Raw genomic sequence first — 12,069 nt, 5'->3', positions numbered from 1 at the left:
CATGTTTAAAATGTGCAAAGTGCACTAAAGTGCACTGGATGTATTTTTTATTCATGTATATACTTTTGTTATCCATCACCCAGGTCAAAATACAGAGCCAGCACCCCAGAGGGTTCCCTCCTCCTCCTTCCCAGCCAATAATCTTCTCCTTCTACCTAACCACTGTTCTTACTTCAGTCACAATCAACTAGTTTTACACGTTCTTGAACTGCATATAAAGTGTCTCAATTTTTTACTTAACACTTTTCTTGAAGTGCTTTCGTTGTTTGCCACTTTTTATTTGACCTAAGAAATAACATTAATGAAACAGTGGTTTGACGTGATAGGCATTTCCCTCCTAATGCGCACCGAAAACACTTAACTATTTGAAAAACGAAGTTTCTTCGTGTACAAACTAATATATTCTCCTCGGCCACCGTTGGTACACGGACCACATTTTGTTTCCCAAAGCAACCAGATGAGTTCTGAGGTCCTTTGCAGCTCGAACACGGAATGACTTTGTGGTGATCGAGTAGCCAGAAGTTCACGGAATGCACTGTCACAATTGTGATTCCGCCATAGCGCCAAGCATCCATCTAACACTTGTTTAATACCTATATTTAATACCTAATACCTGAGACTGTCCTAGGCTGTGGACACAGAAGACTAAACCCCACTTCCTGAGTTGAAGTGGGGGAAATAGAGGAGTAAATCATTTCACGATGTGTGTGGTTAAGTGCTGCAGCTCAGGTAACCACCAGCATACAGAGGAAGGGCGGTTTCTGGAGACAGGGCGGAGAGGAGACCGTGGGTGGGCATTTCCCATAGCAGCCTCTGCCAGTCACCCTACTTTGATCACTTTGCCGCCGAGCAGCTGCGGCGGTCAACCTCAGCCTCCCTTAGCAACCTGAGTGCCCCGCCCAGGAGCCTTACTATTGGTCTCATGCAGCGAGATGGGCAGTTCTGCCGTGCAATCCCAGCTCGCAGTTCTTGCTCCGCGTGTACTCATGGGAGGACTCGCAGGCGTTACCGCCTTCCCGCATGCCCCGTTTCCCCCCCACCCCCGCCAGCAGCTTTCGGCGCATGCGCGGGCTGGGGCTGCGTGCAGGGCCAGCGCGGAGCCGGAGCAGCCGCGGTGAAGCGCCTGTGCTCCGCCGAGACTGCCGTGCCCATTGCTCGCCTCGGTCGCCGCCGCTTTAGCCGCCGTCGGGAGAGCGGCCGCCTATTGTCTTTCTCTGCGGCGAAGGTGAGGAGTTATCCCGGCTCGGCCCGCGGGGGAGCCCCGGGAGCCGCACGGTGAGAGCGCAACTTAGTTGGCGGAGTTGGGGGAAGTTTTGTGATTTGTGGGTCGGGGTGCGGAGCGCGGCCAGTCCCCTGCGGTTGCTCGGTGGGGGCGGGCCCCGGAGGAGGGGCGGGGGCTGCGAGGGTTTCGGTGGCGGGCTGGACAGACTGGTTGCCGGGCGGCGCCGGGACCTCAGCTCTGCGGACCCCTCCTCCCGCCGCATCACCCTTCTCCCGCATTGTCTGCTCGGGGCTCGGCGCGCCTCCCACTCCGCAGCCCAACTTGGGAGCCGTCGCCGCTTTCCGGGTGGGGGGCGCGCCTGGCCGTGGAGGCTCCCTCAGGCGCTCCGCCCCCAGCGAGGCCCCGGGTCCCCGGGTCGGCGCCGCCGGGGCGGGCTCACTCCTCCCCTGGGGCGGGCGGCAGCGGTGTAGAGTCCGCGCCGCGAACAAGTGCTGCGGGCGCGAGGGAGCAGCTCCCCGGGGCGGACGCGGAAGGTAAACACGTCGGGCCGGCCCGCCTGTCGGTGCCTCTCCGCGGCTTCTCGGGGGCGCGGCCCAGCTGACCCGCGCCGGTCGCAGGCGAGCGGCTCAGGAGACCCGTGCGGTCCCCATGCGCCCTGGGACTCGTGCAGCCAGCCGGCTCAGCTTGCAGCTATACTTTGAGACCAAACAAAACTTTTTTTTTTTTTTTTCAAAGCCAAGAAGTATGTGAAATTGAAAAAAGGAAAAACCCTAAAACTTTCTTTTTTTAAAAAAATCAAGAAAGGGGGTAGATAGGTTTGGTTTGTTTTGGAAATAGTTCTTACAGCAGAGTGATACCGTCACATTTAATTTTCTAGATCCCGGAATTCACAATGAAAGTTGGATTGAGCGGTATTTTGGTGTTCATTCTTTGCTAATGACACTCTTTAATGAAGTTATTTGGAGAGTTTATTGCTTCAGTACAGTAAAAACCAGTGTGCCTTTTTTGTTGTTGTTGTTAGTACTCCCCTCCACAACAAGTGTTTTATTTTTCGAAGAAGCAATTTATTCAGTTTTTCTAAGCCATTGGATTGCCCAGATGAGGAGAAACGGTGCAGTTCTTGAAAGGTCATTATTGGCAAGTTTGTGAAGGAGCTAAGATCAGTTGAGATAAATCATTGTTACTGTTCTTGTATTCCGTCGTGGACTCTTGGGGATTTGCAGGCTGCATTAAGTACAAGTTTTTTTTTTTTTTTTTTTTTTTTTTTTGAGACGGAGTCTCGCTCTGTCACCCAGGCTGGAGTGCAGTGGCACGATCTCGGCTCACTGCAAGCTCCGCCTCCCGGGTTCACACCATTCTCCTGCCTCAGCCTCCCCAGTAGCTGGGACCACAGGCGCCCGCCACCACGCCCGGCTAATTTTTTTGTATTTTTAGTAGAGACGGGGTCTCACCGTGTTAGCCAGGATGGTCTCGATCTCCTGACCTCGGGATCCGCCCGCCTCGGCCTCCCAAGTGCTGGGATTACAGGCATGAGCCACCGCGCCCGGCAAGTACAAGTTTTGTCAAGTTTGGGTGCACATATTAACACTTAATTTGGTTTGTGTGGCTTCTGATAGGAACATGATTGTTTCAGTTCCCCAGATGGAACTAGCTTAAATGTCTGTCATTCATAGTGGAGCAAAATGGCCAGAGGGTCATATATTGTTAACTTCACTTGTATTCCTTTACCATCTGCTAAATGAAAAAGAAAAATTTGAGAAATACTGTGTGTGTCAGTTTGCTCTGAGTGATTTCTCATGCTAAGTGAGTCCTGTGGAGAAGCGTTCCTGGGCTTTTCTGGTTTGGTGGGCCTTGTGTTATAAAACCACTTTTCTTCATCTGATGAAGCTAAAGACAAATTTTCTTCAGGCACAGGCATTGCACTTTTAAACTACAGAGCCACTTTTGGGATTCACAATACTCGCTCGATGGCTTCCCTTCCTGGTTTTGTGGTTGTGTGTGTGTGATTGTAGGGAAGGGATTGTCAGGGAGGGACATAATCTAAGCAAGTGCTACCTACAACATAACGTGACGAGTGCACCAGTTGCTTTCCTTCTCAGGGCGGTGATGGCATGTTATACTGTAGGTACTATTGTATTAGGATTTCTCACACTTCGTTTGCCTTGACTAAATGGTAACTGCACACATACTATAGTATAAATGGACTCCTCTTCTAGTCCTTTAACTCCTTGAGGGCTGTGATAGACCTTATTTAGCTTTTTACCGTCTTTGCCAGTGGTCTTAACATAGTGCAGGCACGGTATGTGTTTGAATTGGGTAAATTATTTTTACTGCCTGGTGGTAGCTAGCGTACACAGGAGAGAGCCACTAACTCTGGGGACCTGTCCAAAATGACAGTTCACTTTCAGATCTGTGATGACATTTACTTTAAAAGGATTTCTAATCTTTTTTTAATCTGTCGATTATTTTTTGAAAAGAAGTAGGCTTAACTAGTGCTCCAAGGATTTCAACAAGAGGTTCCAATTTAGAAATGGGCCCCCCGCTTTTTGTGAAATTATTATTATTTTTTTTAGAGTCGGAATCTTCACTGTTGCCCAGTTGTCTCTAACTCCTGGACCCAAGCCATCCTCCCACTTCAGCCTCCCACAGTGTTGGAATTACAGGCGTGAGCCACTTCACCCAGCCGGTGAAATTATTAAAATTGTTGGACAAATCTAGTCACAACTCTCCCTCCACTGTGAAATTGGAAAAAAATGAGAAATTTTTACACCCTTTGGAACTAGGTAGAGTTCAGATCTCCACATTTCCATTGACTAGTTGCATAGCCTCTCAGAGCTTCAGTTTCCTACTCCATAAGCGTTAGTAACGTGCTTTGCAGTGTTGTTAGGAATCACTGAAACTATGTGAAGTACTTAACTGCAGTATCTAACATGGAGTAGGTAGCTGTTTCCTGGTAGCTGTAATGATAATAATTTTGATACATTTTTACATGACTTAAGCATTCTTAAAAGTCTGATGCTTCTGAGTGTAGAGGTTTAGCTATTTCTTTCATAAAGAAGGGGCCCTGAGACTTGTGAGTCTTATCCAAATCTATTTCTTCAGAGGTGCCAGATGAACTGAAGGATAATGGAAACAATAGCGAGTTTATCTTCTCAGTCACCTGTGAGTCTTCTTTTGAGAGTGGGACCTGCAGAGTGGCTTGGTAGGGTAGAGCTCTTTGTGACTATGCTATTTAGGAAATGGTGAGAGATGGATTGTTTTCAGTACATCAGTCATAAGAGGATATGAGTTCCAACTTTATTTTACCTTAGTCTTGACAAATAACAAGTGTGGATTATGTCTGTATTTCTCAAACTTGTTTAAGGTAGAACTGGACTGGGTGCTAACAGTGTTAGTTCAGTACAGAGACATGAGCAAATCACTCACTTCCTCTTCAAGATAACACTTTAAAGGTGACACCATTTACAGAAGAAGGCAGTGATTTAAAGGAGCTATACTAGCATAGTTTAGAATACTTACAGTACCAGATGGAGTAGATACATTGTAGAAATATTTACCTGTTAAGGACATTTCTTTAGATTTTGTTCCATGTTTCCATTAGTTTTCTGATGAAGAGATTATAGTAAACCTTTAAAAATCATATTTGATCAAACTTACAGATCGAGGATGAACCTTTAAAAATTATATTTGGTCACACTTACAGATTGAGGGTAAAAACATTCCTGACAAAGCTAGGCGAAGAAACTTGGACTTTTGATGTTCCCTTCTTTTAAAGTTAACATCTAGCACTTGAATAGACTTGGTTATTACTGATGGGGACAGGCGTCCATTTGGAAGTAGCTTCCCTCTCTCTTTCCCAGGTTAGGCTGTCTTACTGCTGTAAGTGGGGAGAGAGGAGAAAGCCGTGGGTGGAAGAAAGTTTGTTTCATAGCCTGGCGTGGTGGCTCATGCCTGTAATCCCAGCACTTTGGGAGGCTGAGGCGGGCGGATCACTTGAGGTCAGGAGTTCAAGACCAGCCTGGCCAACATGGTGAAACCCCATCTCTACTAAAAATACAAAAACTAGCCCGCAGGGTGGCAGGTGCCTGTAATCCCAGCTACTTGGGAGGCTGAGGCAGGAGAATCGCTTGAACCCGGGAGGTGGAGGTTGCAATGAGCCGAGATCGTGCCACTGCGCTCCAGTCTGGGCGACAGAGCAAGACTCCATCTCAAAAAAAAAAAAAAAAAAAGTTTGTTTCATGCATCTGTCCTCACTGGTCAGTGGAAGAAAGTTTGTTTCATGCGTTTGTCCTCATATTTATAGTTTTCTCACCCACCTACAAGTTGATTGTGACGTTATAAATAGAAGATGAATGGATAATGTGTTTTTGTCAGACCTTGCTGGAAGGATGGACCTGGTACTGAAATACCGTGATTGTATGAACATTTGTGTGAGGCAATGCTGTGTTCAGTGCCTGGGGAAGGTGGATATCAGTGTGTTTGTATGATATGGATGCTAGTATGGGAGAGAAGGAAAAGGTGTGAGGTTTTTTACCATTTATGTCACTCTGTAAGCTCTTCTCTGGCTACTTTGGTGCTATAGTGGCAGAGTTGAGTAGTTACAGCAGAGACCGTGTGGTCCACAAAGCAGAAAATATTTACTGTCTGGTCTTTCACAGAAGTTTGCTGACCCTTTTTCTACATAACCAACTGCAGTTATTCACAACAAGAAAGATTAACATTAATTCTATAATATTATTCAATACCTGTTCAACTTTCTCTATTTGTCCCCCAAATGCCTTTTATAGTTGATTAAGAAAAATTTTGGACAGGGTAAAATGAAAGTTCACTCAGCACATCATTGTATCTCTTTAGTCTCTATTTTTTCATTCTTTAATTATTCATATGTATAGTTTACATTCACTAAAATTCCGCCATTTTAGTGTAACGTCCTCTGAGTTTTGACAGGTGTATACATTCATATATCCACTGCTTCAAATAGGACAGTTCCTTCATCCTCCAGAATTCTTCTGAGCCCTTTTGTACTCAACTGGTTCTCTACCCCCAGACTCTGGAAATTGCTGATCTGTTTTCTGTCTCCATGGTTTTTTGCCTTTTCAAGAATGTTGTAAAAATGGAATCACACAGAATGTAGCCTTTTTATTCATTTGCCCAATGACTAATGATATTAAGTATCTTTTCATATGATTATTTGTCATTCTTTGTCAATTCAAAATCTTTTGCTTAAAAAATGAGTTTTTGTATATACTCTGGAATCAAATATATGATTTGCAAATAACTATTTTCTCCTAGTCTGTTTTTACTTGTCTTAATTATGGCTTTTTTTGTTTGTTTGTTTCGAGATGAAGTTTGGCTCTGTCACCCAGACTGGAGTACAGTGGTGCGATCTTGGCTCGCTGCAGCCTCTGCCTCCTGGGTTCAAGTGATTCTCCTGCCTTAACCTCCCGAGTAGCTGGGATTACAGGCACACACCACCACACCCAGCTAATTTTTGTATTTTAGTAGAGATGGGGCTTCTCCATGTTGGCCAGGCTGATCCTGAACTCCTAACTTCAAGTGATCCACCTGCCTCGGCCTCCCAAAGTGCTGGGATTACAGGTGCGAGCCACTGTGTCTGGCCTACTTGTCTTAATAATGTCTTTTGAAGAGCAGAAGTTCTTAATTTTTATGATATCCAGTGTGTGTTTTTTTTTTACCCTGAGTGGATCATGCTTTTGGTATAATAGTTTAGAAATCTTTGCCTAACTTAAGATCTCAAAGACTTTTCCCTATATTTTCTCCTAGAAGTTATTTTTTTTTTTTTTTTAGAGATGGAGTCTCGCTTTGTCGTCCAGGCTGGAGTGAGTGAGATCTTGCTCACTGAAACCTCCACCTCCCAGGTTCAAGTGATTCTCCTGCCTCAGCCTCCCGAGTAGCTAGGATTACAGGCACCCACCACCACGCCAGACTAATTTTTGTATTTTTAGTAGTGATGGGGTTTCACCATGTTGGCCAGGGTGGTCTCGAACGCCTGACCTCAAGTGAGCCGCCCACTGCAGCCTCCCAAAGTGCTGGGATTACAGGCGCGAGCTATTGTGCCCGGCTCTCCTAGAAGTTTTATCGCTTAAAATTTAACATTTACATTTATTATCTGCTTTGATTTAATTTTCCTAAATGGTGCAAGGTATGCATTGAGTTTATTTTTTTGTGGATGGATTTACAATTTTTCCAGCAACAGTTTTTTTTTTTTGAGATGGAGTCTGGCTCTGTCGCCCAGGCTGGAGTGCAGTGGCGCAATCTCGGTTCACTGCAAGCTCCGCCTCCCGGGTTCACGCCATTCTCCTGCCTTAGCCTCTCTGAGTAGCTGGGACTACAGGCGCCCACCACCACGCCTGGCCAATTTTTTGTATTTTTAGTAGAGACGGGGTTTCACCGTGGTCTCAATCTCCTGACCTCGTGATCCGCCCGCCTCGGCCTCCCAAAGTGCTGGGATTACAAGCGTGAGCCACCGCGCCTGGCCCCCAGCAACAGTTTTTGAAAAGACTGTCCTTTCTCTGTTCATTACCTTTATGCCTTTTATTTGCAAGTTGATCATAAATGTGTGGATCTGTTTCTGGATTCTCTCTCGTATTCCATTGATCTGTGTCTTTCATTTCTCTGTCACCTCACCGTTGATTACTGTCACCTTAGAGTAAGTTTTAAAATCAGGTAGCGTGAGTTACCTTATTATTCTTCAGAATTGTTTTTTGGGTATTCTAGTTGCATTGCATTTTTGTGCATATTTTAGATTTATCTTGCTGTTATCCTCAAGTCCTGCTGAGTTTTTCTTTTTCTTTTTTTTCTTTTTCTTTTTTAAGATGAGGTCTCAGCCGGGTGTGGTGGCTCACGCCTGTAATCCTAGCACTTTGGGAGGCTGAGGCGGGTGGATCACCTGAGATCAGGAGTTCGAGACCAGCCTGGCTGACATGGCAAAACCCCGTCTCTACTAAAAATACAAAAAATAGCTGGCACCTGTAATCCCAGCTACTTGGGAGGCTGAGACAGGAGAATTGCTTGAACCCGGGAGATGGAGGTTACAGTGAGCTGACATTGCGCCACTTCACTCCAGCCTGGGTGACAGAGCAAGATTCAGTCTCAAAAAAAAAAAAAAAAAAAAAAAACAGATAGGGTCTCACTCAGTTGTCCAGTGTGGAATGCAGTGGTAGGATCACCACTCACCACAGCCTTGATCTCCTGGGCCCAAGCGATTCTGCCACGTCAGCCTCCCAAGTAGCTGGGATCACAGTCATGCACTACCTGGCTAATTTTTTTATTTTTGTAGAGACAGAGTCTGTGTTGCCCAGGCTGGTCTCAAACTCCCAGGATGAAGCGATCCTCCCACTGTGGCCTCCCAAAGTGTAGGGATTACAGGCATGAGCCACCATGCCCAGGCTGCTGTGGTTTTTTATTGGCATTGTGTTGAAGCTGGAAATCAGTTAGGAGGCAATTGACATTTTAATAATGAGCCATGAACATGGCATATCTATTTATTTAGACCTTAGATTTTTGATGAGTGTTTTGTAGTTTTTAGCAATTGGATCTTGCATGTGTTTTGTAATCTTATACATGTATTTCATGTGTTCTGGTGCTGTTGTGAATGATATTTCTCAGTTTCCAGTTGTTCATTGCTGGTATATAGAAAGATCATTTTATTTGCTGACCTTGGATCCTACACCCTTGCTAAACTCATTTTTAGTAATAGAAGCTTTTTTTGTAGATTTTTGGAATTTTCTGCATAGACATTAATGTCATTGGCAAATAAGGGCAGTTTGATTTCTTCGTTTTCACTTTGTATACTTTCATTTCCTTTTTTTTTTTTTTTTTTTTTGAGATAGAGTCTAGCTCTGTCGCCCAGGCTGGAGTGCAGTGGTGCGATCTCGGCTCACTGCAACCTGTGGCCCCCCAGGTTCAAGTGATTCTCGTGCCTCAGCCTCCTAAGTAGCTGGGATTACAGGTGCATGTTGTCATGCCCGGCTAATTTTTTTTTTTTTTTTTTTAAAGTAGAGACTGGGTTTCACCACGTTGGCCAGGCTGGTCTCAAACTCCTGACCTCAAGTGATCTGCCAGCCTCAGCCTCCCAAAGTGCTAGGATTACAGGCGTGAGCTACCGTGCCGGGCATGATTTCTTTTTGTTACTTTGCGGAACTGTCTAGGACCCTCAGTGTAATGTGTAATAGGAGTTTTACAAGTGGGCATCCTTTTTTTTTTTCCTGATGTTAGAGGGGAAAACACTGAGTGTTTGACCATTAATATGATGGTAGCCATAGGTATTTGTTTTTGTAGATGTCTTTTATCAAGTTGAGGAAGTTGTCTTCTGTGTTTAGTTTGTTGAGAGTTTTTATCATGAATAGATATTGAATGTTGTCAAAGGTTTTTCTGTATTTATTGACATAATCATATGTTTTTTTCTTCTTTAGTCTGGCATAATATGTTGAAATAGCTTTGCATTCTTGTGATAATACTCATTTAGTCGTGATGTATTATTTTTTACATGTCTTTGGGTTCCATTTGCTACTGAATCTTTTTTTATTTCTTCCATTTGTTTCCAGTTATGTTCATTTTTAAAATAGATTCTTGATCACATGTATAATATTCATGATAGTTGTTGAGTCCTTATCTGTTAAATGTCAAATGTCTCCTTGGGGGAAAAGTTATTTCAAACACAAGAACCATTGCATTAAAGAGTATCATACTTTGTTTTGGCAAGTTAAGTTGCCAAACTTATGCGTGTAAGTTGCTTGTTACACCCCATTACTAAGGCATGAGGCTCCTGTAGTTTTCATTGAAGAATTGGGCTCCCGGTGAGGACTGTATTAGTTGAGAACACAAATGTCTCCCAGCCCTGTGTAAACTTTGGGGATCATTTAGCTTACATTTCCTGGGTGATTCTTTGCTTGCCCTCATGTATTTTTACAATATGCATGCTTGGCTTACTACTCTGTGTGAGACTCATGGGGCCTCTGTGCTGATTTCTGGAGCTCCTTTTTCATGCAACTCCCTCCTCTCGTACTCTGCAATTTTCAGACTCCTTAGCCTTCCCAAGCTATGTTTGTCTTCTAAACTTGACAAGGCTGCCATGTTGTGCTTGATCCTCCTCATTGCACGGTGGTCTAGAAGGTACCTCCAGCCAGAAAGCTGGGGCGATTTTAGGGCTTATCTCATTTGTTCCCTTCTCTTTGGGACTGCAGTTCTGTGCTGCCTGTTGTTCAGGCTCTAAAGGATGCTGCCTCATACATTTTGTCCACTTTTCTAGTAGTTAGGGAGGATGCCAGGATAAATCTGGATCCAGTTACTCCATCATGGTTAGCAGCTGAAGTCCTTTGAGTGAGTATGCTTTGTTGGTGGTTCTTTAAGTTTCATTACAGGATTCTCAAAATCTTTGGGGGTATAAATAACAAAGAAGTATTTGTTGACTGTCTTCTGACAGTAGCTCAGCCATTGCTTTGTGGGAAATACAAAAAAATGTAGATATCTTTTAGTTGAAGAGGCACATGGTACATACCTAAGATTAATCAAAGAAATGAATTGCTATGGTGATGAACAGAAAGAGAAGGATCACTGTAATCTATTATTTCTGCCCCCCCGTGGGGGAGTCTTCCAGTGAATACCAGAAAACCTGCTAGACAAATTCTAAAAGATCTGTAACACTTGTGATCTGGTGTTTTCATGTAGAAATGCTTGCTTTTGCGTTTTTGTTTCTTAGCATATATGCTTTATGTCACAGGTTGTAGTGAGTCAGTGGGTAGGGTGCTGGCTCTTTCAGGCGCATTTGCTATTTATTTACCATGCAGCTTTAGGTAAGTTATTTGTCTCTGAAATCTAATCTTCTCTTTTCTCTTTTGGCAAATGGTTATATGACATACCTTGTAGGGTTGTTTGTTAATTTTTTCAAGTATCTTTTGTTTGTCAGGCACGGTTCTAGGTAATGGCTATTCAGTGACATCTGTAGTTGCTGCCATTAATCTATATCCTATTGACAGAAGTAGAAAATAAATGAGTGAACAAACAATTGCAGGCATGTCTGGTGGTGATGATTCTAGGAAGGATATGAAGAGTATTAGCAGAGATTGGGGAGGTCAGACAAGGCCTTACTGAGGAGGTGAGATTGGAACAGACCTGAAGAAGGTCAAGGGAGCAAGCCCACATGAAGATTCAGAGGAAGTATGTTCAGTATGGAAGGAACATCAAGTGCAAAGGGCCTGAGATGGGAGAATGAACAGGGAGCCTGGTGTGGCTGGAATGGGTGAGAAAGAGCGTGAGGAGATAAGGTTTGTATGTGTAGCCAGAGACCAGATCAAATAGGCTCTTAAGGATGGTGGGAAACAGCTGAAGGATTTGAGCAAGGCATGACAAGAGTTGATTTAGGCTTTAAAAACTTTACTCTTGGCATAGGGAGCAGTAGTGGAAACAGAGAGACTAGTTAAGAGATTTGCAATAGTTCAGGCTAGAGAAGATGGTGGCTTGGATTAGGGTGGTAGCAGCGAAAGTGGTGAGAAGTGGTTTGAATCCATATACACTGAAAATAGAACTATAGGATTACTTACAGATTGGAAAAAGGTTCTAAAGGAAAGAAAGAAATTAAGGAGGATTCCTAGGTGTTTTACCTGAACGACTGGGTAAATGGGGAAGATGTGGAATCAGTTTGCTGAGAGGTTGAAATTGTGATTTCCCTGTTAACATGCTAAGTTTGAGATCTGTGAAATTTTTAAGTGAAGGTATCAGTAAGCATTTGGATATACAGTTCTGGAGTTCAGTGATGGTCTGGACTGGGTGTATGAATTAGAGAATTGTAGATAGAGAAGGGAGAGTGGGAGGTTTTAGTGGGAATT

General features: G+C 44.1%; 1 protein-coding gene and 1 non-coding gene across 2 annotated transcripts in view; one reads left to right on the top strand and one right to left on the bottom strand.

The window, feature by feature from the left end:
- The first annotated feature begins 1,059 nt into the window (after window positions 1-1,059).
- The window catches only part of AKAP13 (A-kinase anchoring protein 13), a 368,214-nt gene continuing 357,204 nt past the window's right edge, over window positions 1,060-12,069 (top strand). The window contains exon 1 of the mRNA XM_063638599.1: window positions 1,060-1,225. The gene's annotated coding sequence lies outside the window, so the exon portion shown is untranslated. The remainder of the gene's footprint in view (window positions 1,226-12,069) is intronic.
- On the bottom strand, window positions 10,829-10,890 carry LOC129483649 (U7 small nuclear RNA). The gene has a single exon (XR_008658157.1). It is a non-coding gene; the product is annotated as a U7 small nuclear RNA (small nuclear RNA).

The sequence above is a fragment of the Symphalangus syndactylus genome, chromosome 5 (genome assembly GCF_028878055.3).
Source record: "Symphalangus syndactylus isolate Jambi chromosome 5, NHGRI_mSymSyn1-v2.1_pri, whole genome shotgun sequence".
Lineage (NCBI taxonomy): Eukaryota > Metazoa > Chordata > Mammalia > Primates > Hylobatidae > Symphalangus > Symphalangus syndactylus.
The sequence above is the reverse complement of the archived record's forward strand: the minus strand, read 5'-3'. Positions and strand labels throughout refer to the sequence as shown.